Source organism: Diadema antillarum, unplaced genomic scaffold, assembly GCF_040938485.1.
Source record: "Diadema antillarum isolate AM-2024a unplaced genomic scaffold, OU_Dant_1.0 seq00001367_RagTag, whole genome shotgun sequence".
NCBI classification, from domain to species: domain Eukaryota; kingdom Metazoa; phylum Echinodermata; class Echinoidea; order Diadematoida; family Diadematidae; genus Diadema; species Diadema antillarum.
The window spans coordinates 55,880-83,768 of record NW_027272129.1 but is presented as its reverse complement, the minus strand read 5'-3'; the positions used below and the strand labels follow the sequence as shown (position 1 = coordinate 83,768).

Below are 27,889 nucleotides of genomic sequence, written 5' to 3'. Positions count from 1 at the left end.
ATGGGAAGAAGATTGGAGATAAAGGATGGAATGGAGGAAGAGGGGGGCAAATGTATAGGGATGATTACATGATGAGGACACACACACACACACACACACACACATGAAATTACACAGAACATATTTTGAGATCTTGAAGTCTTTTTAACATCCCATTCCATATTTTCTTCATGACTTTTTTTTTCCCACAGAGGAGTGTAGAGGAACATAAGGTAGGAAGCTATTTCAATACAATTAGAGCAGCTGATACTGTGAGTGCTAATTTTAGCTGTCCCCTTAGTTGAAAAACTGAAATACAGACCCCAGCTATGTGTCCTTTCACTTTGCTCTGAGATGCCGAAAGGTCAGATCAGAGCTGGCCCATGGCAGCCTGGAATGCTGAACAGCACTGAAGCCAGAGAAGCCGGCATTTCAAGGAAATTGCCTCATCACACAAACTGCTGGCTTTTCTGATATTGCCTGCAAGGCCAGTCACTGGCCAGAGAATGAAGGGGGATTGGGGAGGAGATGAGGAAACTGGAAGAGGAAGACATCAGGAGGGATGAAAATAAACCACACCCATCACTGAATACTTGCCTTCACTCTCCAAAGATGGAGCAGTGTTCTTTGGCTTTCTGTACTCATGAAATTGTGAAATAGTATGGTATTCACAATCATTAATGTTAGGACACTCCTGCTGTGCTAACCTCACCAGGGAGATAGTAAACCTTGCTGGTTATCTATCTCTCTCCAACAAACCCATCTTTACAACTGACTGCTGCACTCTTGCTGAAGATGACAGACAATTTAACATCGAGGATGACAGTGGTTATTGTGATTAGTAGATGTTAACATAACATACAAGAAGGGAAAACAGGCCATGGCATTACTGTCATTCATTTTCTTTAAATACTTTTCAGAATTCCAAATACAAACAAAACATAATTCAGGAAAGAATTTCAGAACAAACATTAGCTTTTATGATGGGATTTTCGTGTTTGACTTTACTAGATGTTTGTTTATGCAATAAGTCCAATATTTATTCAATTTACATTCGATTTGCTAGAATGGTAGGTGCTGATAATGAGGATAATGACTAGCACTAATGATGATGACGACGATGATGATGACAATGACAACAACAAATTATAATGACAATGGTAACAGTAATAGTAAAAGTAATACAAGGTGTAATAGTAATAGTAATAGTAATAGTAATGATAAACAATACCGTCATTTATTATTATAATCGTAATATGCAGCAGTGTCTCAAAGCAGCAACAACTAAAGTTCTTTCTCTATATATCTATCCAGATGGGTATCACCAGTGGTCCTGTTACTCTACCCACGTAGGGGTAAATGACACACCACGGGGATAGGAACAGCCATGGAAGCTAGCTGGTTCTTTAACACTCTCGGCTTCTTGTGATCTAGGCACTGTCAAGGAACCGTCAAGGAGATCAGATCACATGCTCTATGTCAACATCTACTGTAGAAAGGTCAGAGGTCATTATGGCACAGTGCCTCACCAACCTGCTGGTACCCCTTTAAAGGTAACTTGTTATGTTGTGGTGATACAACAGGATACACACTCTATGAAAGAACCCTAATAAAGATTTACCCATTATTCTTTCAAACTTGACACATTATATGATGTGTCCTTAAATCTTAACATCACACTGATATTTGACTATACTAATCTTTAATTGCTTGACCCTTTGATTTGCTTCACTGCGCACTGGAAAATGTTACAAAACAGAATGTCATAACTTGGAATATGTTTGGTTGCAAACACTGACAAATTTCTTTGATTATATTTTTGTTTCATTGATGATCATTAATGTGATACTAGATAGACACCACAAAACATAAATGCAGCTCAGTTAGATGTTGATTTACACTTTGATAATAATGTCACAAAGTCTGAATACATGGGCACTTTATTCCCAAGGCTAAATGAGAGATTTGCAGATATTTTTATTTTCATTATAATACTACCAGTTCTCCTAAAAATGGTCAGTTGGTCAGTCAGTCTTTAAAAGGAAAGTTTAGTCTGTGTTAATTGAATGCCCTCTTGTCCAACATGTGTGATTATCTATTACCTTGTGTCTTGAAGCAGTGACTCTCGCTACCAAGATGACAGCAAGCCAATATTTAGGGAATATTTTACAAAAATACATCCAGAGCAAAAAATTGTGTAAGCCTTGAATTGTGTATGACCATGAACTAACTGGTCACAGATGAGAGTGTATGCATCAGAGCTCTGTGTGTGACAAGGGTAGATGTATTGGTGAGCTGTGTGGGAAGGGGGAAAAGTAGCATTTCATCTGGATGTTTTTTGATTCTCAGATCCAAGAGTCAGATGAAGCAATCTATTCATTACCGGTTGTCAGTTATCTGGTTTACAAGAAATAGACTGCATTGGTAGAAGCATCTGTCACAGTGACAGAAATAGTCCAATGCAGAGAAATGGGGAGGGGATAAAGTTGTTCATGATGAACAAACCACCCCCAGACCACTTTGGAACAGTCTCACCTGTAGGTGTCATAAAGCATGAGCCTGTTCTCAGTAGAATGTCCCATTAATGCAATGGGTAATGAGTTCAAAGTAAGCATCTTATTTCCTCATCCCCTGTAGACAAATAGTACGGCCCAGGAGGCAGATAAGCACTACTGTATCAATTTCCCTCTGACTGTTCGACTCCTTTGTTTGCGGCAATCTATTAATACAAACTGATATATAGCTATGGCAAATACATCTGGGCAAGCACACAGACATAACCTCTCTGATGAATGGAATGGCCTACAGGATTTGATTTCAATTCCAGCCTCCATCACTCATTGGACCATTCCACTTTAGTTGAGGGATGAGTGCAGCTCTATATCATGATATATAATCTGACCTTGAACTCCCAAAAGATTGACAATACTTCATCCTCAAAGTAGGCTTACCCCTGCACACATTCATCCTGGGTACTACAGTTTGCTTGGACTATTCCAATACACATGACAGGTTAAATGAAAAACATTGTTTTTAAAGAAAGATGTATCACTACTCATTTCAGAAAATGTCAGACCTCTACATCTATAAATCCATTTGAAGCACATAAATCAATTAGACATAGGGGAAAAGCAGCCACCATCACACAGTAGCTGCCTGTATTACATCTCTTCTGTGGTTAAATCAGAGTTTAAATATTTGTTTCGGAGAAGATAGTCCTAATTATAGAGGTGAGACGTTGGTGACTCCATAGTAAAAATTGATTGCTTAACTCTGTGGTTATCTTCAAAGCGAAGACAAATATGTGGATCTAAGATAAGCTGAATCACAAGTGACAATCTAAATGCAGGAATAAAGCTGTGTGCAATCAAGAAAACACTTTGCTGCAATTGGTGAAATATCAGTAAGACTGTGCTCTTTATGATGACGTACTTCAATGGGTAGATATGAAGAGTTTGAATGCCAAAACAGATAATCAACATTTTCAAAGTTTTGTTTTGTTTTGTTTTTCAGTGAGGTCATCACAAAATACAGAAAAATTGATCTTTTCAATGAAATTGCACTAGTCATATAAAAGGAAGTATTTTTGAAGATATTAAAATAATCACATATATTCTTAGAATTACTTTCTTTGCTTTTCAACAGCTTTAATCTCAGGTACCTCATAATGATAGAAATAGACATATAATATTTTCTATTTAAACTCTTCATATGTGGGTGATGTTAAGGGGGAATTAGCTGCTTCAGAGTCACATGGCCTTAAAAACCACTGTACAAAAAGGCAAAGATATCACTTCGATATAGAATACACAGAAAAAAAGCAACCTTCGAGCTCTATTTGAAGTTCCTTATATAATCAAAATGTGTGACATCACCGAGACCGGGGATTTAAAAAAAAACAAATTACAATGATTTCATTCTGTTTCTCCATGTATGAAGAAAACCATGTCACCCACATGATCTACAAAAACAAAATTAGCATGTTATAACCCTCTGGACCTTCAGTTATTCTTGATAGTTGATCTTTGTCAATTTGGGCTGAAATAATTGAACTGGTATTGGGTTGCAGACAACCCAATTTTGAAAGGACAATGCCAATTTGCCTCAGATGTAATCATGAATTGTAATCAGCATATTACACATGCACACACACATATTCATCATCATCTTCACTGTCATTTTCATCATCATAATCATAATCACATATTTAACTAAGTGTACATACTCATGCTTGGCTATACATTTTGTGGTAAAGCAGTAAGATTGTATTCCTGCCCCCATCCTCCCCTCCCCCATACTGTCAAACATGTAGAACATAAAGTGATGAGCCTCTTTCCCAGAAAGTACGTTGATTGGACCACCCACAGCTTGCTCCAAAAGCTTCGTCCTTCCAATTTGCCTATCAATCAATCCAGATCACAAGCTTTAATCCTTTCAATGCCAAAACGTTATCTTCAAAATAAAAATCTCTCTTCAAGGATTTCAAGATCCTCTGATATTTAAAAGACTTTTACTTAACTGCAATTGTACCACTATATTTAAAAGACCTTTACTTCCCTACCACTACATTTATATGTGTTTATTATTGTACCTTTGATTATGAAAACTACTTTTTTATCACAAATACTAAACTTTTTAAACATCTTATTCAATAGTTAAGTCATGTGTTTATTTAAAATATCTTGTCTGAAGAAAAAAAAAATCTGGATCTGAAGACGTTATGTGAGCAGGAGAATTAAAAATGCAGCTACCAATTTTTTGTATCTGAACATCTGATGATCATGCACATTTTAAGTGATAGTTATGGTACTAGCAGTTATAGTAAAAGCAGCAATAAGACAATGATAATGATTAGATAATGACAGTAACAATAACAACAACCATGATGATAACAATAATGATAATACTATTATCATTGTCAAAATGTACATTTAATACCATGCCATATATGTTAGAATATGACATGAGATTCTATGACATACTTTCTCTAAAAGCAAAATGAATGGAGAATAGAAAACTCAATACCTTGTTTGGGTGTAGTTGCTTCTTTCATGACAATCTTATCTATGCTTGCAAAGCTTATAAACTTGAATATCCCACAGTGACAGAAAGCAATCAATAGCATCACTTCTGCTTAGCTTCCCTACCACCTTTTTCTTCCTCCACAAATTTCACAATTCTCTTTCTCCTCTCTTAAACTTCTCTCGTGATTCTTTGAATTCTATCTGTGCTAGAAGTTTGCCATCTGTCGAAACTTTTCTTCTCACCTGCCGACTAGACTGGAAACTCAACGTGACAAGCTGTAATGCTCCACATCAACTTTGTTTATCATCTCCCATTCCTTCCACCTACAATCATTTATCCCTCCTGACTCCTGCCCAACCCCCAACTTTTCTCTAAGAATTCTCTTAAAACTGTTAAATATCTCTTACTACTCCGCTGTCACTTTTCACACATACACACATTCTCTCCCTCTCTCTCTCTCTCTTCTTTTTCAGTAACTGAAAAGACAACTCTCTTATATACATACTCTCTCTTTCCCTCTTAATATGCTCCTTTTTTTTCATAAATATACTTTCTCTCTCCCCTTCACTATTTATATCTATTTTTCGCTTTAGAAGGATGGTATATATTTTTGGTTGAGATGGGGATTCTTGTTTTAACTTTTTGCGAAATAATTAGAAACAACTTACGTGAAATATTAAAGTGCGTATAATTCTAAGAAGAATGGCAAGTTTATTTGATGAAAATCGGTTATGAAATGGCTGAGATATCCAAAAACATAGTAAAACAAAGTAGTCCTACAATAAAAGGTGATGGGATGCACTTCCTATCAGACCACTTTGTTTTACTCTGTTTTTGGTTATCTCAGCCATTTCAAAACTGATTTTTCATCAAATAAATCTTTTAATTCCCCTTGGAACTGTATGCTCTTTAATATTTCATAGAAGTTGTTTCTAATTATCTTGCAAAAAGTTAAAACTTGAATCCCCATCTCAACCAAAACTATACCATCATTTTTTTTTCATAAACACACACACACACACACACATTATCTCTTTCTGATATTTCTTCTTGAGTCACTAGTGGTACACTCCACCCATCTAGTACTGTCTGCTCACTTTGTCTTCCCTGTGTCTATTTTGTCTTATATAACCTCCATATATTCCACTGAATTTCTGCTTCAGTCTATCTGCCTACCCTTTTTTAGCTCACAGAAGTTTTTCTTCATTCAGTACCTGCTGATCTCTATCTTTAACCCCCCCCCCCCCCCCCCCCCCACGACAGACATTAATGAGTGCCATCAACCCATGGCGCAACTTTATTGGAGTCGACGCCGCTGACGTGGGATGCAAGATTTGTGGGGACGGTAATATGGAAGGCGCGTGGCGCGTCCGACCTTTTAATCAGGTGAGGTATGTTTGCCGCAGATCACAGGAGAGGAGGCAAGCACCGTAGACGATGCGGAGCTGAGATAAGTAACTCCACGTTGTGCTCGTGGAGCGGGAGACATGTTTTGGTTCTTGGCTTCTACTTCGTGCAACATACTGGTGGCATGAATGATATTTGAGGCATGCTCTGGCGACAAATCAGTGGGAATATCATCCTCCATGCTAATAATAGAGCGGCTCAAGAAATGAAACTACACACTTTATCCAAGCTAATCAGTCATGACATGCTACCAAGCAGATGTTTTCCAAGACCAACCTCCGCACCACAACAGCATCAAACATACATACAAACTTATCAATAGTAACCCTTTCCCTTACATCCCTGGCAATAACAGCATACAACAACAAAAAAAAATCTCCCAGTTGTTCTGCATGCAAATCTTCACTTAGTTTGGCTTTTTTTTAATGTTCATTAATTAAAAAAGTATATCCTATATGCACATGGCAAATGTAAAAGAACTAAAATTTCAGTGAGGTAGAGGAAAAAAGGTTCAGATTGTATAAATTGAAACGAATAAATCAATTACATAAATAAAAAAGCAAAAAAAGCAAAATTGAGTACTAACAGTCATATGAAAAAAGTGTCAACAAATAGTCAGAATGCATTAAGTTATCCTGAACATACTACATAAAATACAACAGTTTGTGATTTGTTTTGCTTGTTTGTTTGTTTGTTTGTTTGTTTGTTTGTTTGTTTGTTTGTTGTGATGTACATATCATAAGTACACTATGGTATTCACAATTCATAGTGTTGCATGTAATATAAATGCTTTTGTGGGCAACACATGTAATTTATGCATGTAGTGCTTCAAAGGAGAATTATGCTTATGATTATACATTCTTTTTGATATTTAGGTTAAACAAGTACTGTAAAAAGTTGAAGCAATAATCCTGATGGTCAGTATAAGTATGAATATTTAAGAAAGTTCGTCTCCTGGTCTCAAGTGAATTTGAAGGAGTAAATAGCCCCTCCTTGTCAACAAAAATTCAAGCCACATAGCAAGCTAGTCTCTCCAGGGATGGACACAATGTGTGGAATTTCAAGAATGTCTGGTGTAGTGACAAAGATACTTCACAACAATGTCAGGAATCCTTGTTAGTAAGCTCTTGAGGAAAAGGTACAAAAGATGAAAAAAAGAAGGGTCAATCTTGTGACAGTGAAGCTTTGATTGAATGTGTCAAAATCACTCTCTGTTTTTTCTCCCCCCCCCCCTTTTTTTTTTTTGGGGGGGGGGGTGGTTTTATTGAACTGGTTGTGGGTTTTTTGCAGAAATTGCGCCCTGACCAATAAAAGTAATATGTTCATAGTAAGTAATATGTTCAATAAAAAGTAATACATGTATATTCAATAAAGTAATATGTTCAAAAGCAATATGTTCAATAGAAATAATATGTTCATTATCAGCATAGCTGACCATAAATCCTTCATCACATTTTTATGTCAAATCTACAATGTGTTCTGCATTTTCAACTCTGAACTAAGAATCTCAAAAAAGAATGATAAAACAAATGTATCATTGCACATATTATGTTAAAAAAAAGGGATTCCACACCAGGAGGGTAATGATCAGGGCATTAAAATGATGCTTTGATAAATACAAAACAAATTTTACATTAATAACACTTTGCCATATGTATAAGCATTCCTATAGGTATGTTTCACATTAAACATTTTTCCAAATCTAAATACTTGTATACACATCAAACCTGCTTAAGATAAAATGATATTACCAGACTTTGTCTAGGAATGATTTGCAAGTTTCCTCTACCTTCAGACAATGTCACATGTTTTCGCAATCTTATGTCTTGTTTATTCTTTTCAAAACATCCATATATGATGTAAGCAGACAGCAGTGTCCTTCTAAAGTAATTTGCCTGACAATACAAATCTCTCAAGACCTTCCTCCAGGATAATCACCGACTACAGTCTAATATTTCCCCAGCTACACTGTGACAAATTGGAAATTACGCTATCAGGGACATGCAGTGGTCAACATGAATTGCAAATACAGTCAACAATATCACTTCCTCATCAAAATATACCATCCACACGCTCAACGCATTTATCCAAAGCAACAAGCAGTCTATGAATTGGCCCCTGGATTCAGTTTAATGAGGACATTCACAATCCCCCTCCATACATCTGTAAAGCCTGCTTAATGCCATTACCTCTAATTGAAACAGCACACACGTTTCACCCTTAACAATGCACTGATACTGGTAACACATGTGCACAGAAGCATCAACAGCCCCTAGATCTCATTCCGCATGTCAAATATGTTGGCTTGAAACCATGAACAATCACATTTAATCAATACTTCTGAAAATGATACTCCTTTAGTGTGTTTTCATGTGAAAAAGTATCCTTTCATTGCACATAGATACTACTGATATCATATGGATATCATAAAGGATTTCATATTTAGAAAAGGATTTGTTGTTATCAAGTTTATTAAACACATTTCTCAACATTTTAGTTACATGAGTCAAGTACACACAACTCCTTTAAGTGTAAAAGCAAGCTGTGTTTGCTGAAATCATGAAAACATATTGAAAATAGATCAATTCATTACTGAATGGTCCCTGTTCTTCTTTCCCTTGATCTTTACTACATGCACTTCCTGGAGCTACAGGCGAGAGAGTATAACCACCTCCCTGATATGAGCATTTTTGCTAGTACTACATCCACAATATTATGGCATCTTTGTAATGTTTGCCACTACAAAGTAAAGCCTTTAAAAAAAGAAGGTAGAACAGACCCTAATTCAACAAAAACAATATAGAATATAGATGTCAAAATTCCAGTTAGATAGGTAATTAAAGGATTAGAACATCTTACTGTCTGTCCTGGTGTTTGTTTGTTTGTTGGGTGTTTGAAGCATCTGCGGTAAAAGCAACTAACCACCCAATAACTTGAACGTAGGGTTCATTGGCAATGCAAAAATTGATGTATACCATCCATGTCCTGGTTTGCTCAATATGCCATCTTTTACAACAGGGAGTCAATGAATACCCTCCACATGACATCATTAAGGCTGGAACAGGCTTTTCTGGCATCAACTGCCAATCATCATATTCAGACAAAATTTGGTGGAAATCAGAAAGGTTGACCAAATGAGGCCACAACCTGTCAAGGGTATATGTCACAAGAGCTATTTTTAGAGCATTTTTTTTTTTCACACATAGCGCTCATCATTATCTAACTCACACCCCGCCAAAACAATATACCGGCTCCCTTTCTATATGGTTTTGACTTCTTCAGAGGCAGGAAAGAGGAAAAACAAGAATATTCCCTTTCAAAAACATTTCTTTGACACACTTTCTCATCCATCTATTTCTGATGTCTCTTTCTGTTTTTTGCTCAAGTTCCAAGTGAGGCACCTTCTTTTCTTCGAAGACTGTGAGGATTTGTGTACCTCATTTCATGACAAACACCTAAAGGTACTGGGGGGGGGGGGTGGGGAGAGGGTGGCTTATCATATCATATCATATCATATCAGTATATGAGAGGAATACGTAATTTGAAATGCAAAATTTCCTTTGAAAAAGATAATTCGTCTCTTACCTTATACTCACACCGTTTGTGGCAAGCAAATCTACACCCTGCAGTCAGATAAAGGAAAATAAAGAAAATGATGATATGAAAAAAAAATGTATGGTGCCCATTACAAAAGTGTTTTGAAGCACTGAACTGTTCAAGATATACTCAGAGATTATATTAAAAAAACATTAACAATCAACAAACAAAACATACACATACATTAAAGCAAATTACAAGTTCAAATAATTCATGAATTGCATACTCATATTGTTCTTCAAATAGGTGAATCTTGAGTTTCTGTTTGAATGTGTCAATGGGATAATATGACATTCAGTGCAGTGTAAAAGCATGAATGGATGATTGAGAACTGAGCTGCTCTGTTTACACTATACATCAGAAAACATACACATAATTCTATCATGGAACTGTCTCACATGAAACAACAGTTTTGGCTCAAATTAGAGACAGTAAAAACACACATAAAGTCAAAGAGAATATTTACTTAGGACTATATGTCTCTATGGTTACTAAGTTTGCACTCAAACTTGATTTTTCATCATGACATTTATTCATCTCATCAAAAATATTCTTGAAATGGAAAGAACTGATTTTAGCACATTGTTTCTCCTCCAGACAGCTGATTTATCCTTAGAATTCTACAATAAATCTCTCTTTCTATCAAAATCTTGCAACACTGTTTAGGGTATTGTTTGCCGCTGCATTATCATGTGAGAATATCACTTTTCATGATAATGGTGTAAGAGATATTTACATCCGAGTATCCTCGTTTCTATTTCAAATGATAAGATTATCTCCTTTAGCACATCTTCCTCCTTCCTTTATTTGTATGTTGGTAATCTTGACCACAATACAAACATGTTTATAAAGCTGTTATGTTTAACTTTTTTTTTCACATTACGGAACTTACTCAGTATTACTATCATATGGTCAGACAGAAATACGCTGTATAATACCGTATATGGCAAATATTTTGCGCGGTTTTCATTTTCACAAATTTTGTGAGTTGGATGCTAAATGTAAATTTAAAAACACGCAAAAATATTAACTCTGGTCCAGACATGAATGTGAATGCATGCATACACTTCTCTGTTCTGCTCTGTACTCCACAATCGTGAATTTAACCACTCCTGATATTGTTCAGAAGTCCCAATACATGAAAAATTAGACTGGCTATTATGGTGTATACAGTAATCAATTTCATGACCCATTACATGAAGGTGATGCTACTCATTTGGCAATGTAGGGAATGAGCTCTATTTCAAATTATAGATGACTAAAATCAATCAATATATCAAATAATCAATTAGTATGTGTACAGCCTTTGGACTTTCATCTGAGGTTTTATTCAATTACTTGTGTGACAATGGGAAAAAAACAGACTGTGTGCCCCTGGCAGTTGCTTTCAACTCACCTCTGCAGGACCGTCCTTCGTTCCATATGATTTCTTTACAGACACCACAGCTGTGAGGGTTTCTGAACACCCGAGTTTTGAATGTGTGGGACTGAGGGTCTATGGCTTCTTGGGGCTGCAGTGAACAGAAGAGATGAAAAAAAGAACACATTAATAACATACAAATATTTCACCAAAAGATGTTTTTGGTGACACTAATAGTAATTTTTTGGTTTGTTGTTGTTTGTTTGTCTGTTTGTTTGCTTTTTGCTTTAAAACAAAATGATAATTTCCCTAGAACCAAACATTCCTCTTCTGAAAAAAAAAAAAAAAAATCTGTCATCACATTTTAAAATTGTATATTTGGTTTGACAAATCAGTACTAGCTCTGTTAAAACCCTGTATAACCATTGTCTTTTGATAATTCTCCTTGACCATTTTTATAGGTTTAATTATGGTATAAACTGATAAGTGTCTCTCGCATATTCTTAGAAATAAAAGAAAAAGAAAGAAAGGGAAACTACAAAAGAGTATATACATGATGAATCATCAGATATTATAGTAATGGCTAAAACAAAACCTGGTGAATTAAAAAAATGAGCAGCCACATAATTGTAAGAGTAATTCATGCTCTGACAGTAATAACATTGTAAAAGTGACATAGAAATTAAATGAGCATTTGATCAATAATATGTAAAGTAATGTTGTTAGCAAATTATTGCATTCATGAGCAAAAAAAGTGCAATAAAAACTAATTGCAAATCTTATCAAAACTGGCTGCAGAGTATGCTTAAAAAGGTTTCGATTTATGTAGAAATGAAAGGAAAATTGCACGTAGGACACACACCATCCCTAAACCTGTCTATACATTGTCAACATCAATACAAGAAAACAGCTATGACGAAAGCCTACAGCATTAAACTGTCACAAATAATGTCCCTGATTTAAGAATACATACTGACGAAGCAAGCTGAATTTCACTCAACGTCTGTCCCACATTATCTTCGAACAAACTTTTCTTCTATAAGTACCGCAAGTCATGAATATTCAAAATGACGCCAATATAAGACCACTCTGATCAATATTCCACTCTTTGCTTGCCATGGATAACCGCTGTATGGCCACGACATATGTATTTGTTCTACAAGCATTGACTAATCAACCAAATACCAATTACCTATTCAATTGGTCAACATATCAATTACTCACTCATGCGCATGCATACCGTTTTGAGCAATTGAATCAATCAATGATTAGCACACAGCTTCATTCTTTCATCCTTTCAAAAAGCCGACATCAGAGTGAACATCACTCTCACGCTTACATCATATAATTATTCATTCATGCATTCATTGATCTCATTAAATGGAAATCAATACTAGGTATGGTAGGCCCTAAATGCAAATCTGATTTAGTTTCCAGCCATGCTTCAGAGAGTGGTATCTTGGATGACCAAAGAAAAAAAAAAAAAAAGATCAGGAAAATCATCTTTATAACACAAAATCACTCCACAATGTCGTGCTACAGGTTAAAGCCTGGAGTACTAGTTCAGTTCATGATCAATCTAGTTTGGGGTGGTGCAGCAAATTTCACTGTTTTATAAAAACATATAAAACTTACTCTCTTATTTCTAAAATTTCATGATGTATTTCAACCTGTTGACGACTAGTCCTGAGTATACTTGGGGCAGGTGTCTACAGGGAAACGTGTTATAGCAAAATCAGCTTCATCCTCAATGGATTAAATTTGATTCCACTGGAGAACATGAGAAAAAAAAAATCACTATCTATTGGTGTTGTATATATGACTTTGAAATTGATGCATAACATTTAGGTAGGAGCCTAATGTAATTGCCTAATTTTTGTCTGAAAATTGAATATGTACAAGAATAACTCTGTAGAAATGAAAACCATATTATCCATATATTATGGCTTCATCACATAGGATACAAGGAATGCAAGTCTGAAAAAAAATCCCTGCCTAATATTTACACCCCCCCCCCCCCAACAGCTAACAGAATAATTGTCATAGCAACATTTACAGAGCACAAGAAAGCATGAACTAAATAGAAATAAAAGGTCAGTAGCATTTTCCCACGAAATGAACACAGAATTAAGGAAGGTAAACAGGAAGCATGGTTGTATGCACTCCTAGATGACGTAGCACCATTGACGTTTCACTCCATTTCTTCCCCCAATTGTTTGCTTGGTCGCTAAATTTTACAATAAGAAATAAATCTAAATAGTCCTCTTCCTCATTTTGCTGTGTATTCATGATCCTACAGAGCTGATAGGTTGCAAGACAAACATCAGTATATGACTTCATTGTCATGATTTGATGCCATGAGTCTGACAATACATGGTAACCACACAGGAACAATGATAACCAAAATGAAGCACATGAGGGCAGGATAAAGATTTACATTTGTTTTTCTATAGAAAACCACAGGGGTCTTAAATACCCTATTGTTTGGATGAACAAGTTGAAAACTTCACCTACAGATCATGGGCTCCACTGAATGGGCTGTTTCCCAAAATCAAAATGAATAGTACAATGACGTAAGAAATTAAGAAAAAATAAACATTTCTATCTACAATAGGTACTCATTCCCTCAATTTGCGACAGACATAATTAAAGAAAGAGTAATTATTCATGCCTTCAGGAAAAGTTAGGTCAAATGCTCTTGCAACATCCTGAAAAATCTATCTAATGAAAATTATTTTCATTAAATGTAGGCCCTACATATTGGCTTAGCTTTCTACAGTACACACTGTGGCTGTAATGCTAACCCGTTGAAGACGAGTCACAAGTAGGCCCTATACTCTGGCAGGTATCTATGGGAATGCCTGTTGTAGCAAAATCAGCCCATCCTCAACAAGTGGGAAGAAATGATCACCAGTAGTTGCTAAACTATTCACAAAATCTAATTTTCACACCAACTAAATAGACTGATCACAAAATAATTGACAATTGTAATATTTCCCAAATTATTCTTTTGCAATGTTTGAGGTAGTTTTGTCACAGTTGCTTAGCAACCTCTGTATGATTTTTACTGGCAGCTTGAATGGCTCAGCCCTCCTTCCAGGAATACGTAATGGGAGGTAGGAGAAAATGGGAGGGGAGATCTGAAATGTACTGTTCTGTTTGACAGGCATTTTCAATGGTCTGTATGCAATGATTATAACCCTTTCTCTGCATTCCTATTTTGTTCTTTTTTATGGCCAATTTCACATAGCCTCGCATTGAAGGCTGTAGTGGGCACAATCTACCAACCAGCCTTTGCTAGGCTTCAAATCCAGGAATGCATATATTTTCTATGTAAACAGAAAGAGCTCCCAAGCTTGTCTTAAATATCAAAGACCTGAGCTACTGTGACACTTATCATCAAAGTTTGATAACATTCTCTATTCGACTCACTTCAAAGTTTCCTGTCTCTTCAAATCGTAATGGTAGAAAGGATTTGATGGTAGAAGGGAGTACCGAATTCCAAAGGATGTAAAATCAGAGCTTTTTATGGTATCTGGACAGTTGGCTGGGGCTAGTAATAGTAGTATTGGCCATTCACCCTTCTGAAGCAGTATGCCAGCCACTGATCTTCCACCAGGGACACAATAATTATGTTCAGATGGTGATCCCTAACCTGGAGGATAGCTATCTTCCGAGGATACGCTCTAGCCCCCTAACTAACAGGGTGTTCAGATGAAAAAAAAAAAAAAGAAAAAAAAAATATATATACTAAAATGTTATTGCTCTACCAAACGGTAAAGCTATATGATGAATTTACATGTCTGAACGCTGACTTAGAAATGACATACAGCGAAACGACATATAACAAAACAATGGTCAGAGCATCGTTTCGAACTAGAACTTGATAACGAATCAGCATTCCGTGAACGTCTGAACGTATGGTGACCATAGAAGTACATTAGAACAATAGAACTGGGCGGGGCTTATGTGAGCATGCACGAAAGGTGACCATATATTCCTCTCAGAACCCGCACAGTGGGAAATTGTGCATCAATAATACGACATTTTCCAGATCGGTCCAGATTACCACCTGAATGGTCTGTAAGCTATACAATGATTATTTATATGTTGTTTTTTTTATTGAGTTTTGGTATTTATAAACTGGCTTGCGTCTGAACAGGGAGTATGATGCTCACTCACATGATGACAGTGCCTAACTACGAGTCTATCCTCGAAGGTAGCTATTCTTGAAGTAACAGATCACTGTCAGAATGTAACTAACATCTGAGGAGACATGATCATAACACTGAATGCTATTTTAAATATTCAAACCCTGGATCTACACAGTAAATAGATTATACACAACCATCAACACATTCAATCCCCACAAAAAAGTGGGAGTAGAAGCTCATGTTTGTGGACCATTAGAAACCATGTACACAGTACTCCTTGCTTTATTTTTTCCCAAAATGATCCTTTCCATTATTCTTCTACAGCTATGTCATTGGTAAGATGTTCTTATACACCCTCCAAAAGACAGAAAATTAATGCATCAACACTTATGTAAGAACTCAGATCCTATTTCCCTTGGTTAAAAAGTAAATTCCTCCCGAAATGATACGCAGTGTTGCACAAAGCACACCACAGTAATATGATATTTGCAGTTTCTTTGAGGAGTTGATAAGATGCAATGGTAGATGATTTGACATGCGGAACTTCTCATACTTTTGCTCAAACATTGGCCAGTATGTTGATCACATGCTACTGCTTTTCTTCTAAACAACTTGCCTCAAGGATAAATTCTCATTCAAAACTACAGGGAAGCAATGTTGTATTTTTGCCACATTGATGTGTGTGACATATTACCTTGTTATCAAGGCAAAATAGGCACTGGCAAATTCTACAAATACTCTGTGTGCCAGGGTGCTGGAAGCTGTACATGCTGACTTATATAATTCCTTTTCTCTCCCGGCCTACTAAAGCAAGAGAGTTTGACAAAGTTGTCTGGAAAAAGAAAACACCTTATAAAACATCATCTTTTCTGTCACTGTCATTGCTATGCTTGATTTGGAGATAAAGAATTTGTGGCAATTTGTTTAATTTGCAAATACTGCTGATAAAGTTGAATAGCGCAACATGAAATGACATTTATGCAGATCTACTGGCAATCCATTAACACTGCTGCTCTATATCCATGTCGCATAATAGCATAATCTGTTTGGATCCAGGACATGTTTGTATCTAGGACACTGAAGAATAGGGTTTGTCAAACATGGAGGTATGTGCCTTCAAGCAATGGCTAGATGAGTTTCCTTTTGAAGAGAAGAAGAAAGAGACACCTGTCGACAGAAGACTCGGGATTGAATCATCTCCACATTTGTGTATTATCCAAAGGCACTGTCAAATACCCACACTAGTATTCATATAACCACAAGATTTCCAAAATATTACCATTATCAATATGAGAGCATTCTGACACATGGCCTTCAAGCACAATATTTGTACAGAGGCATTCAAACTACACAACCTGTTGCAGTATTTGATAATCATGCAATGTAGCAGTAGATTCTCATTCATAGGTATGAGTCTCACTCTTGCATAGTAAAGTACACACTTTGGAAGAGCCTTTGCCCACCATGTCAATGACATCCAGTATACCACTTAAAGGAAAGAGGCTATTAATTCAGCATCTTGTATGAGACATACCTATTTGCATGCCCACTGGTAACACCAGTCAAGTGGAAAAAATGAATGAATGAATGAATAAATGAATAAAAAATAAATAAAAATGAATAAATAAATAAATAAATAAATAAATAAATGAATAAATAAATAAATAAATAAATAAATAAATAAATACACACATACATACATACATACATACATACATACATAAATATTTACATTCATCAAAAGGACCTATGACTGAATTACAAGAAGGATGAATGAAAATTATTTTGATAAGAGTGCATTAATATATGTGCCTTAATACCACACAAATTGACAGGTAATGCAACATTGTGCATGCATATGTTACAAATCCATGCATTGTGTAGCAATATGAACTCTTGGATCTGATTTGGGAGGAAGTTAGTATTTGATATCTACTCTGGCATCCACATTCTCTTGTCTGCTCCTATCATTTGTCTAGTTGACTTGATTTTTTTTTTTTTTAAATCATGACACCACTTGGTAAGCTAAGATCCACCTTACTCATTACTGTCAATCACTAGGAAATGTGCTAAAAAATCTCCACTCCTTTCACAGTGATGCGAAAGAAAAATATGGAATTTGTGTGTGAGTAACATTTACACACAAAAAGCCATAATAAAAAGTGTTATAGTATGCAAATCTTACATCAAAATTCGTCAAAATTACTCTTGTGATACTTAAAAATAATAAATTGTTCTATGTACCCACATCTATGCCAGCATTTTGCATAACAGTCTGAAATCACCTGAGACTGTATATGTATATGATTTCTGTTCAATCTTGTCTGTTAAATCCATTACATTGAAATTGGAAGTGCGTGTACACAACTATTCTGAGCAAAAATTGAGCCAGTTTCTCATGAAATAAATTTCTAATGCCTTTATAAATGCTGACACTTCAAAAGCATTCATCAGGAAGACTTATGTGATCTGTCACACACCTCCTAATGGCCTCATTTGATGAGGGTTTGACAATAACAGGTCGATGATTTACAGCTGCAAATGTGAAGGAAGCATGTAGTAAATTGAAATTACTAATTGCTCACAGCTACGAGAAATCATACATTCACATCTTTTCTGACAGTGACAATACATCAGCTTGATGTATAGCAGGGGCTAATCATTTGCTGTACATTCCTACATAACAGGCCTGCTAGCCTCACAAATCATCAAGAAATTGTCGTTCAAAGTCCAGTCCTCTTTTCTGCTACAAAGACGGTCTGTCAGTCATTGATCCATCCACAACACACACAAGGCAAAGTACACAGTCAAGCAGATTAAATTTACCACTCTTTATACTACAGCATTCAACTCCCCATAGGACACAAGCAATCATTCTGAACATGTGGTACACATAAAAATGATTTGTCTTCACAACTAGTAAACACTATAGAAATGATTCAATCAGATTTGTTTTTTCATTGCTTACTTGGTATTCCTTGTATCTTACATTATCTGACTGGTTGCTTCCCTGAACTCCAATGGCAATTTTTATGTCTCCCGATCTCAATCTTGGTTAAAAAAAGTATCTATCATTTTACCTGAACAAGACAGTTTGATTATCAATGCTCATATACTGTATTTCCTACCTGTAGGTCAAATGTGAACAAGCCAAATCCAGCTTATGTCCCATATGAGTCATGAAATTACTAAAAGATAGAAAAAAAAAATGTTGGAGTGGAGAACAGCAAACTGCATAAAATGCCAGGGTTCCAGTGAAATCCTCCTTGCGTAGTGCATTCTCCATATACCGGGTATCACCAAGGAGGTGTTCACTAGTACCTCCTTGGTATCACTTGGTCTACAAAAACAGTGGGAAAGTCACAGTGGTTTGTGAAAGCAAGAAGCTACAGAGCTGCTATGGTTGGTGGGTGAGAACGCTGTACAAAGTAGAAAATACTGGTGTCCTGTGATGACAGAGTGATTTATATTTCAGCTCAAGAGGGGTTCACGCATTGTAGTGTGTCCACAACGGCAGCTGATGTACACACACACACACATACACGAGCTTTCAATCCTCACTGTCCTTTTTTTTCTCTCTTTCTAGGTTCTTTTCTATTTTTTCTCTCAAAATCTGAATCCTATCCCCAATACAAACCCTCCAATTACTTCTTTTGCCACACCCGAGTAAGCACAACTTATTTACTTAATGGAGAAGGAAAAAAAAAAAGAAAACTTCTTTTTTGCTATTCTTCTTGCTCTTCTTCTCTTCTCTCTCATCCATACTCCCTATCCCATTCCACTATTCCAAATGGGGGTGTTTACATTTGTGATGTCATACAATGACAGTCCTGCCTGCATATAGTAGAGGTTTGTTCACTTGTGTATGCCCAGCCATGCAAAATCTGTTTGTGGACACCACTCCTGAAGAACCCTGTATGGATAGTTGCTTGCGTGGGGGTGCTAATTTCGCGTGCAGTAACAATTCTGTAACTGCACCACCATTACCCCAGACCTGCTGTACTGCCCCATAATGGCTGAGGCTCAGTGGAGTGCAGCAGAGCATGTAGCATGTGGAAGAGAGATAATATAAGACCTAACCTGATATATTCAGCCTGATTGTTTACATCAGTGAAGCAAAGCAGTAGTAAACCTCAGAAAGTCAACATTTTATCATAATATTAATAATGCTAAACTGTGCTTACTTCTTATTCATGCCCCCCCCCAAAAAAAAAAAAAAAAAATCACTAGCAATAATAGCATCAGTTTTCACAGCACTGTTATGGACATATTAACATTTCATAGAATTATTCAAGTTTGAATAATCAGACAGAAATTCATACCCTGTTCTTCATCAGAGTAGGTGATGGGCTAAGAAAATTAAGAACTTGAAGACATTATGCAGGGCTTTTATTATTTGTTTTGTATTCACATTTGGAGAGAAGGTTTTCAGGCCAAAAAAAAAAGACTCAAATACATTCAAATGAACACATCACATTCCAGCTAGTTTCATACTGAAGAAAGATTCATAAAAATGAAAAAACTTGGTATAACTATTTCTGATCATTATCTAAAATATAACACTTCAACTGATTGATAATCTCACCAATATTCTATCTATCCTGTATGTTTTCTTTTCATTGGAACATTTATTCATTTTGATTCCTGTGCTTCATTTTTCTCCCTTGGTATATACTGAAACTCCAGTGTAGCTGTATCACACTCATATGTTAATAACTCTCTGCTGTAACCATCAACCCACCTGCAGCACATGTTTTTCTCTTTCCCTGATACCCACAGTCATACTAATTTGACAGTGACCTATGACAGCCCCTCTAATGTGCCTACAACTAGTATTCAATACAAAGCCAGCTAATGCCTATGAATAGGCCAAGCAGGTACTTTGCCAATATTCTGCACTTCAGTGAAAGAATTGCACATGACTTCTGCTCTTGTTAGTTTAAGGGGGTTTTCTTTTTACCTGTGTTGACATTAATCCATACAATGTGTCTGGTTTAACAAGGCACTGCCCAAATGATATTTCTACACTTTCTAGTAGATCTATTTGAAGATGTATTACAATTTTTGTTACAGGATATATTTACACATTTACTTGTGACATGTATAGCTTGGCCTAGAGGTCCCATAAGTAATCATCACAAAACAGCTCAAAGCTGGAAGCCATCCACATATCTTGACCTAATGATAGGCATTTTCTGCTGAAAGCATAAATCTACAGATGGCATATCAAAGGAGAAAGAGAAAATCATATGATCATGCGAACTGATCTGCATGTTACATGCCAAATCTGTAAAATTTTCATGGAAAAATGGTTTGGCTAAATTATCAAGCAATTGAAACAATCTTAAGACAATCACAGACATTACAATAAACTCACCTGTCTCTCTCAGTATTTTCTACTTCTGAAAAACAAAAAGAAGTGAACCAGTATCCATTTCTCAAATCATTCAAATGACCAGTAAATGTTCACTCAGAATGTTGTGATATGGCTATACAACTTCTGCTTGCTCCTTTTCTGTGGAAGTCACTAGAGATGACACACCTTTCCAGGGAGAATGCAATAAACTCACACATAGATTTCCTTGTAAAGAGCTTTATGAATATTACACACGGCCAGGTATCTCTAGAATGTATCACACGCAGCACACAATAACATTCCAGTTGGCAGAGAGATAACTCTGTATCTGGCTGGTTCATCCCTCGTTCACTCCACAGCAATAAATTTTGATTTCTACTCCTCCGTCCCGCCAAAGAGCTGCCTGGCATTGGCGCATCTTTCGCCACAAACCGCACCAGAGAACTGCACCACTGAACTACACCATAGCAAATCAATTGTGAGGACTACGAGGACTGGGGGGGGGGGGGGGGGGGTGGGTTGGTGTTCATGCAATAAAACAACTCTCTTCCACTGAGAAAGAAAAACTAATGGGTAAAAAAAAAATCAGAGCAGAGAATATACACTGTGAGGTAAACTCTGACATATGAAAACCAGCTGGAAGTGACAGTTCTAGTGACGGGGGTGGGGTGATAGGGGATAGCTTTTCGCTTCTGAGTGGTAGATATGAGCATTGACGATGGATGAGCCTGTTCGAATCTTGTCTGGCATTCCTACACTGAGTGATCCAGACTGTACCCCAGCCCCCTTGATTGCTGAGCTACAGGCAGTAAACTTCAAACCACGTCAAGAGTTCCACAGGATTATGATACTGTATGAAGCAGCAATAGTTGGCCAATGTATGATGGGTATATTTCACTTTCTAAACCAGCATGGCTGGATGTCAAAAAGCAGCCACAACTGGCCAACCAAACAGGAGTTGGAAACAGCTACAATTCTTAAACATAGTAAGTATAATAATGATAATAATGATAATAATAATAATAACAACAACAATAATAATAATAATAACAATAACAATAACAATACTAGCAGTAGTAGTAGTAATAATAATAATGATAATAATAATAATAATAATAATAATAATAATAATAATAATAATAATAATGATAATAATAATAACAAGGAAAATTCATATAGCACTTAGGACAAACATGTTTTGAAGCACTTTACAATTGTCAAAAGAGAACAAACATATAAATCAACTACTAATACAAATAATCCACAATACATTTGAAATCATCAGTTCTGATCTTGAACTAAATGGGTTATGAGTTTCTTTTTGAAAATGTCAATTATTAGCGAATGATAAAAGAATAGTCAGGGAGGTAAATACAAAATGTGTAATCTTTTAACAATTTGGGCAAATTTATGAAGTAGGTTCTATAGCACGACAATAATGCATGCATAGCATTCCACTGGCTTTGACGTTCATACTCCACACACGATCTTCCATAGAGTTTGTTAATGGAAACCCAAGAAGTGATTCTCAATATTTATAATTTCAAGATATATTTCAAAAGAAACGTTAAAATCCGGTATGGAACTTGGTGGTAATATTGTACTCAACATATGCCTCCAGTTTTTCTTCAGATCTCTTTGTTATTACTGCCCAAGGTCTGATGAAAATGGAATATTGATATCTCATAAAAAGTTAACATTTAAAGGGTGTGTACAGTTCTGGTTGAGGTGAGGATTTAGCTTTTAAAGTTTTGCGAGATATTCCGAAACCACTCTATGAGATGTCAAAGAGCATGCAATTCTAGGGGGTATCAAAAGTTTATTTGATGAAATCAGTTTGGAAATGGCTGAGATATCCAAAAACAAGGTGAAACAAAGAGATCCTAATAAAAAGCGTGGCCTGTCGCCTTTTATTATTATCACTTTTTGGATATCTCAGCCATTTGAAAACCAATTTTCATCAAATAAACATTGAATCCTTCTTAAAATTACATGCTCTTTCATATTTCATGAGAGGTTTCTCATTATCTCACTTAGCAATGTTCAAAACATGAATCCCCACCTCAACCAGTACTGTACAGTCCCTTTAACCATCTTGCCCACATATGTGTATAACTTTGTTCATCAGGGTTAGCAATTGAATGTTAAATATTTCACATTAAGTAAATGATTAATGAGTATTTTTGTGTACTTAGTAGAATTTTACAATTAAAGAAGTACAATATTTGATTGATTTTAGTGTGCATGCCCTGTTCTTTGTACAATAATAATTGCTATCAGAAATATTGAAAGGGATGCTTTCTTTTGTCAAAACAATTTATCAACACCTGCTATAGAGCACATAACTTCTCAATGGCCTAGAGGATGGGAACACAGGGGGGATTCTTGTTTCTTCTCCTTTTATGACACCCTCTGGTTTAAGGGCTTTTTACACTTGTAAATTTTTGCTTAGCCCCGGACCAACGGTGGGGCTAAGGGGGGGGGGGGGGGGGGGGGGGGGCCTTAGCCCCACCGTTGGTACGGGACTATCCTTAGCCCACTTTCTGTTTACACTCGTTTTTGCCAAAGTGGGCTAGCCCCACCGATAGTACGGTACTATCTGGCCCTGCAAAATAGCAGGGGTTAGCACCGCAATTGCGGTGCCAAGCAAGTGAGTGTAAACAATGAAAAAAAATCCTGGGCTAAGCGACGGAGACGAAGTCCGAACCTCACTGACCAATCAGAAATGAGGTAATCAAGTGCTGCCGGTGCGTGCGTGTACGTGTACAGTACACAGCATAATTATGAATATTCATGTGGTTTGGAAAGTCCAGGGCTAAGAAATACGAGTGTAAAAAGGTCAGTTTTCTCCTTAGCCCCGGACAAGAGATAGTATGGGACTAATTGGCGAGTGTAAAAAGCTGAAAAAATTGGTACGGGACTAACGATAGTCCTGGGTCAGAAAAAGTCCGGGGTTAAGAAACACAAGTGTAAAAAGCCCTATAGTGTACCTAAAAATAGCAACCCATATGGGCAACATGGTCACAGCGATAAGAATGATAATGAAGAACTACCTCATTATTATTAAGATTATTACTATTATCATAATCAATACTATTACTATTATTATCACTATCACCAGAACATTTACTGTCATTATCATTATTCATTAATCACTATTGTTATTACATATCATCATTCCAATTATCATTACTATTGTCATTATCACTATCATCAATACCATAACACAAACACTGTCCCAAAATCACAATTTCTTCAATTGAACTATACAAAAAACACACAATATAAAATCATAAGATCATTTTAACAACTGCTAGAAAGTATAGGATACATCAGTTATTTTCATTACAATGACGGAATAATAGCTTGAGATATCACATGACCTTCAATTCTATAGGACATGCTAAGTGCCTAGATTTTAAGATATTGATAAACTACACAACTTTCTTCCTGTATGCGCATGTACATACACATGTATATGCATGTGTGTATGGATATTATGTATGTACGCCTATGTATGTATGTATGTATGTATGTATGTGTAAAGTATATAGGCCTAAAACACAACATCATACCCATATATGTAAAACACATTTGATGTGGATGAGGAAGGGTGAGGGAAAAATTAATATTATTACATTGTATTATGAATGACATAAGTCTGAGAAATGAGACTATCACCAGCATTTGAATATAACTTGTACCCCCACCCCCTAATTTGGTAAGTCTGATGTTTGCGCAGACATGGTAAGTGGCCATTAGGAGTATCACATAATTGTTATGGACTCTTTGTAGGTCCACTGTTGGTTCTGTCTCCAGGCCTAAGACCTGTTCGAATGGACCCTTCTATTGAAGAGATGGTCGTTTAGCAGCAAGGGGTCCATTCCAGGTGACAATGTGATGCAATGAGATAATAGGATGGAATTCAAAGAGGCTAGCCCCTTAAGATATATGTCTAAGTCAATGAACAAAAACGTGCACTTTCTCAACTGCTGTGTACCATCACAAATGAAGTCTGTACTTTGCTCTGTCTGTGCACACATACAAAAAAGAAGAAAAGCATACCATCAACATTGCTAAGAGCAAGACCATTTACAATACCCTCCCTGACCCCCATCCCCCATTTGAATACCATTTCTACTCTTGCATTATCCATTACCAAAGCATTCTGTATATAGAGGAATACATTTGCTAATACAGTTGTAGGACAGTTACCTGCATAAAGCTGGAAATAAGAACCAATATGGAGCCCCTTGTATTACAACTTCAATTCTCTGTTTAAAGGGAAATTGTACTCTTCATTCAAGGTGATCTAGTAAGATCAGTATTAAAACTTAAAACAAACTGAACAGTAAACATCCCATAAAAAAAAATATTATTAAAGAAAATTACAAACTTTACACTTTATCATGTTTTTGAAATACTGTGGTATTAAACAATTAAACAAGGTGATAATGCTATTGCTTTATTACTCTCTCATTAGTTACTACACACACACACACACAAATGCAAGATAAGTCTCTATGCCAATTATTCATAAAATATGTAACAAAGTCATTTTTGTTAAATTGTTACAAATCTAGGACAATGTCATATACAGCATGGAATTCATGTGAAACAAATTTATTGAAGATTTGTGTGTATAAAAATGGGAGATCTGTGAAACTAAGACTTCATAATTTCATATTACTTATATGAATAGTAATGCTATTGTTCAGGAATTTGAAAAAAAAAATGCAAAACTGTGGAATTCAACTCTCTCTTTCACTATGTCCAATTTTAACAATACTTTTCATTTTATCTGCATTATCATGTTTGATTCCATTCTTTTTATCTAAGATAACTTGAACATGAGGTTTCCCTTTAAGAGATCCAAAAACTCATTTTGACATCCAACTGGGATCATCCATCTTCACTTTCACATCACAGAGAGGTTGAGGAGGAAAACTGTGTGAAATGTGATTCTGTATCTCATCCACTGATACTGCAAAGGAATGTCAAGTTTTGCACAATTGCAATTGCTGTCCATCAGTGAACATGGTCAACATCATCTGCCCAAATATACAATGAGACTTAAATCTTGAAACACTTTTATTATTAAGAACAATAATGATTTTTCCTCTTTTTCATGTTTCACTCTTAAATTCAAATTTACACAACAAAATAATAGTACATGTAATTGCTTGACAAAAACACAAACAAATAGGGTTACAATAAAAAGAATGAAGCAGTTGATCTCAGACAACTTCAAGTGGGAAAAAAAATCAAACAAAAACAATTCGTATCACAAGCCACCATCTAAGATCAAGTCAAGTGTGATTGAAACAATGAATTGAAATCTGTCCACTTCACACAGTATAAATTGAACTGAAAGAAATCAAATCAAATCTCGACAAACCATGACATGCTAATGTATCTCTGACTCTTATAAATCTCATAATGGTATCTCATTTTAAAGAATTGTGTCAACAAAATAATCAACACGCACATTTCTAAATCAATGGATGTAAAGCCATCACATGATATACATTTCTCTTGGCTATACTTTCAAAATGAATGAGACTGGAAAAAAAGACTTGCATTTTTTAGCACACACGATCGACATGCACCATTTCTGCTGAGCGTCAATTCTTTATAATTCCAGTGGTTATGTGCTCAAGATGAGGAATGGTGCTGGACCCTTTCATACTCTTTATTAATTGAACCCTGGGTGGTAAAACCACCAGAAAAGGATGCTGTAAAGTTTGTACTTCAACAGTCATACCAAGGAGGCATTTCGTACCTCCTTGGTCATACCAGCTTCACAAAGGGAAGCATAGTTACCACTCAAGCAGCACTGATTTCTCTGGAGTGAAGAAACAAACATTCCCATACAGAATGTAACCCTGTCATTACCACTGGCAACCTCTTTGCAAACAATATCATTAGTATTTTGACAATCTAGTCCTTGGAGGGGTTAATCAAAGACTGAACTGATGCAGACATTCTCACAAGTGTCTCCAGTCTTATTCAGGTAAGAGATGGTAGGTAAGTTGAGGCAGTCAAAGTGTCTGGGACCACTCTAGGTAGGATTGTTAGTATTTGGTGGGTGTGGATAGAGTCTGGAAAGTCAATGTTAGTCTCTGCTCTGGCTGGCTGCCTTCTAAGTGGAAAGTCAAATTTATGTTAACTATTTTAGATTTGTGTATCTACCTCTGAGTACTTGTAACAGAGTTCCCAAACTGGTGAGGGTGTATCCAAACAAATTCAGATTGACATTGGAACAGTGCACAGATCAAATGCTTTTTGTGCAGACTTTAATCTCAAAGTGCATACTTGCAATGAAATAAAAATGTTTAAAAAGTCTCCAGATTACTGGCATTTCATGATGCAGAAACATGCATGAGTTGACTTACCATGACTTCACTATACAAATAACAACCCTGAAATTAAAGTAATGAAAAACAGGACCCTAAAATATAAATGTCATCTATGCTTTACTCCAATTTCTCACACTCATGTTGAGAATAATATTCTACACAGCAATGAAGTAGTTAATTTGACAGCACCACCAGCAAAGTATGACATCAAAACACTATTTGCAATTCCTTGCAGTTTCTCCAACTTCTTAACACATTTCTGATTTTCTGAAAGGTTATTTCTTTTAAAGAAAATCATGAAGGACACTGGTGGTCATAACCATATTAACGATAGAGAATTGTCAAAGAACATACCCATGAGAAACCCTCAAAAGAAGCTACGTATAAGAAAATTTATACTGTATATCCTTGGTTTTGTGAGATGAGTGAGTGGAGCAAAATTCTATGATACCACAATACAAGCACCCAATGCACTGAAAATTTGTTTAAATGGATAACCTTAGCTTAGCTTTCATTCTCTACAGGCTCTGCTTTGGTAACTTGTGGTTTGAGATTGACTCAACTTTACAAATGTGATTGCTGTTTGCTTTGGGATTAGCATTTGTATCATATTCCTTTGATCAGTTCAACAAAAAGTTGAAAAAGCTGATTA

At 36.1% G+C, this 27,889-nt stretch overlaps 1 pseudogene; it reads right to left on the bottom strand.

Annotated features, from left to right (window-relative positions):
- Window positions 1-27,889, bottom strand: part of LOC139708703 (tensin-1-like) — a 210,337-nt pseudogene that overhangs the window by 144,405 nt on the left and 38,043 nt on the right.